The 4,060-nt window shown below is 65.2% G+C and overlaps 1 protein-coding gene across 1 annotated transcript in view; it reads right to left on the bottom strand.

The window, feature by feature from the left end:
- Window positions 1–4,060, bottom strand: part of ERF (ETS2 repressor factor) — a 9,510-nt gene that overhangs the window by 4,948 nt on the left and 502 nt on the right. The window lies entirely within an intron of this gene.

The raw sequence follows: 4,060 nt of genomic DNA, 5'->3' as shown, positions 1-4,060 counted from the left end.
GAAGCCCCCCCCCCCCCATACACACAGCTCAGAGACAGAGGCAGCTCCCACCTTTGGGGGCCAGGGCACCCCAATCCAAACCAGGAGGAAGGTGCCAGGAATGGGAAGAATGTGGGGTAACACCCAGCCCTGCACCCCAAAGCACTGAGGGGGTCCCCCCAGTCTCCTGCCCCTCCAAACACACACTGGGTGCCGTGGGGCCTCGGCAAACACGTCCAGCCCACCCCCTCCAGCTTCCAGTCTCCAAGCAACAGGCAACAGAGCGCGCCAAGGAGCCAAGCACTAAAAATAACCTGCCGGGAGGCCGAGGGAAGGAGCAGGCTGGGGAGGGCTCCTGGCACCCACAGTCCCTCCCCCCCCCACGTGCCAGGAACCCAGGTGATCAGGACACCTCCCCTCCCCCACCTCCCTGGAGTCCCACCTGGGATGCAGCCGTACATTTGCCTTTTACTTCCCAGCACAGCGCAAGGGGTCCTTGTATAACCAGCCCCCTGCGCCCTACCCCAGAGATGGCTGCATCCCAGTGCCAGGCGGGGGTCCCTGTATAACCAGCCCCCTACGCCCTACCCCAGAGGTGGCTGCATCCCAGTGCCAGGCGAGGGGGGCCTGTATAACCAGCCTCTGCCACACCTCGGAGGGGCCGTGTCTTAGTGCCAGTAATGCCTTCAGACCTGGGGCAAGGAGCAGCTGGAACCAGACATCCCTCCCTCCCCCCAAAAGACCTTCTCTCCAGAAAGATCAAGTGGGGTCACTGGTCCGGAGGATCAAGTGGGCAAAGCGGGCAGGAAGGAGGAGGGACCATGGGGTATGAAACCCCCCCACCCCCACACCTCCACTGGCCCCAGCCAGATAGCTGGAAGCTCCCCTCCCCCCCACGGCCCCTCCCCCCCAGCCTCTGACTCAGCCCCACTTACACACAGGGGCCTGTTCTTGCTAATTAGCCCAGGGAAGGAGGGGGCTCTGACATCAGCCGCCCGCAGAGATCCCGTGAATGGGGTCACTGTTCCCCGGCTGGTGCTGCCAGACACGCGGGGTGACCCCCCTCCACAGCCCCCCCAACAAAGCCCTCCCCAGGTGCAAGAGCTCGGGGGGGGGGCCCAACACAGGGATACGTGAGTGGGGAACTGGGTGGGACACCCCCACACCCCTGGCTTCCCCCACCCTACACCCACTGGGACTTTAGGGGGTAGAAACCACAGCCCCATATTTATGGGGGTGAATAACCCCCCTTTATTGCTGGAGGGGAGGTGACTGAAGCATGCTCCCCCCTCCCCAGATGGTGGCACCCCCACTCCAATGGCTGCTGGTGTGGGGGAGGTGATTCCTAGATCTAGGCTTGGGGGTGGCCCCCCAGGCCAGACCCCCCCCCGTAAGAAAGAGTTGAGGCAGCAGACCCCCAGCCAGAAGCTGGAACATTCCCCCCCACCCACCCACCCAGGACACTCACGGAGCCCCCAGCCTGTCTCCCAAACTCCGCAAAGCCCCCCACATCACTGCCCCCCCAACACACTTTGAGGGGTTCCCAGCTCAGTGCCTCCAGGGGTGTCAGGTCTATGCCACCCCACAAAGGCAGAGCAGCCTGTGACTAAGTGGTGCCCACCTCCCGCCCGCCAGTGTCCCCATCCCCCGCCCGCTCTCCGCCAGGGAGAAGGGGGCGAGGGGGGGGGCACAAAACCACCGTCTGCTGGCAGGCGCAGCCCCCGGGTCTGGCACAAGCCGCCGGCAGCCTGGTGCCAATGGGTGGGAAGGCCAGACGCCGGGAAGGGGGGGCACTGCCACCCGCCCCCCAGGCCTTGCCAGCTGCAAACTCCTGGAAGCAGGGTCCCCCCCCATCCGTTATGTAACCCAGCTGCCCCAGCTGCCCCATAACATCCGCTCAGCTGAGCTGGGGGGGGAGGGGGGAGATGTTGGATCTGGGACAATTCCAGAGAGTTGGGGGGCTGGAATTTGCCGGGGTTCAGCCCAGAAGCAGCCTAGGCCACTTCCCCCCCCCACCCGGCCGGCCCCTGCCCACACACAATGCACAGACTGTTCCCTGCCCGTCCTCCAAGTCTCAGCTCCCAGCCAAGCCCCCCCCCACACACACACATTTTCCACTGCTCCCTAAGTGCGGGCACGTCTGGGGCGCAGCCCGGCTCGGGGAGGGGGCGGGGGAGAGACACCATTCGCCTCTTTCCCCACCTCAGGGTGTGCGGGGGGGGCAGCACCCCCACGCCCCCCCTCCCGGACCTGGGGGAGCACCACTGAGGTTCTGGCTAGCGGGAGTGGGTGGGATCTGGAGTTGGGGGCCCCAAGTTTGTGGGGGGATGGCGTCACTGTCTCTTTAAGCGCCCCCCCCCCAAACCGCACCACCTCTGTGACTAATCCCTGGAGCCAGCAGCTACCAGAGCCGGGATCGAATTCCAGCCCCCCCCCCCCCCGAATATTACATCACTCCCATTCCAGCAGCCTCGAGCCGCAGCCTCCGGCTGGGGGGGTGCGGGGGGGGCACATCACAGCAGGGTGTCCGCGCGCTGAGCGCCCCCCTCTCAGAGAGCCTTCAAAACTGGGGGGGCTCGAATTGGAGGGTCAGTACAAAAGGGGGGGTGTCGGCCAGCAGAGACCGGGGTAGTGTGTGTGTGTGGGGTAAATCCGAGGGCTCTGATTTGGGGGGGGGGGGCTCGGTCTGTCTGTCCGGAACTTTCCCAGAGTCGAAGACAGGAAAAAGTTCTGCCGCCGCCACCTCACTTATGGGGCGGGGGGGAGACAAGTTTGAACAGAAGCGAGAAGCACTTCAAAAAAACACGCAGATTCCTGGAGACAATGGGGCTGGGGTGGGTGGCGCCAGGGGGGGAGGGGGAGCCCAGCACAAAACCAGCCAGGGGGAGGGGAAAGGGGGGGCAGGTCTTTGCAGAGGGAGTTCCCCCCCCACCCCGCACAGCCAAGGGATGGGGCATTTTCAAGCAATGGAGCCGCTCAATCCTCACCCCCACCCCCCCGGGCCAAAGTCCAGCCGCAGAGTGGACAGTGAACCCCCCCGCCCCACGGAAAGCCGGTTGTAAAGTGACTTCACCCCCCCCACACACAAATCCAGATCAGGCATAGCACAATCGAGCCCCCCCCCCCCCCCCCCCGAGTAAAGTCCGGAGTTAAAGGCTACCCCCCCCCCCCCGCTGGATTTAAGGTGGTATAAGCCTGTTTGTGGTTGGGGAGGGGATCTAGGTCAGTGATAGCTACGACACCCCCCCTTTTCGGTGTGCTGGGGGGGTAAGCCTGCCGATTACCCCCCCCAAAAAAAAACCCTCCAAGGAAGACAAGATTGGCGCTGGGTTTAAGGTGGTATCGTCCTCTTAAAGATTAAAAAACGTGGGGTGGGGGGGAGGGAGAGAGAATTCCAACCGGCTTGGTCTTCCTGGATGGAACATACACCCCGCCGCGCCCCCCCCAACACAAACATTAAAGGTTGGGGGGGGCAGAGATTCCCCCCCTCCCGCCCGGCGCCACCTTAACGCCGCGTTGTTTGTCGGAAACAAAAAGTTCCTTTTCGAACGTTGAGTTTCCAGTTCGGAACTTTGCAACTTTTCTTTGCCCGGGACCCCGGGGGCGGGGGGCAGGGACAGAGACCCCCCCTCCCCATGGACCGACAGCGGGGGGAGGGGGTGTTGCAAGTCCGGGGGATATCCGGGGGTGCAGCCCCCCGGCAAAATAACGCCCCCCTCCCCCCACGCCCCCCCACTCCACCCTCCCCCACAAGCCGAGAGGCGGAGCCCCCCGGGGCCCCCCCAGCCCCCCCTCCCCCCACGCGCGGGGCCCCCCACGCCGCGGCCCCGGCAGCAGCTGGGACCGGGAAATGCAACAGGTCCCGCTGCGCCAAACTCCACCGCCGCCTGCCCCGGGCCCCCCACAAGCCGTGGGGAGGGGGAGGAGCCCCCCCAGGGCAGGACCCCCGAACTTTTCAAACCCCCCCCCGCGGCTCCAGCCGCCTCCATCACAAGCGCCAAGAGCGAGTCCTGCTAGCCCCCCCCCCGCCCGCCCTCAGTCCCCCAGCTCCCCGCCCCCCACCGCCGGCTTTATAGATATA

The sequence above is a fragment of the Trachemys scripta genome, chromosome 24 (assembly GCF_013100865.1).
Source record: "Trachemys scripta elegans isolate TJP31775 chromosome 24, CAS_Tse_1.0, whole genome shotgun sequence".
Classification (NCBI taxonomy): domain Eukaryota; kingdom Metazoa; phylum Chordata; order Testudines; family Emydidae; genus Trachemys; species Trachemys scripta.
Note: the sequence above shows the minus strand (reverse complement) of the source record. Positions and strands in the feature narration are given on the sequence as shown.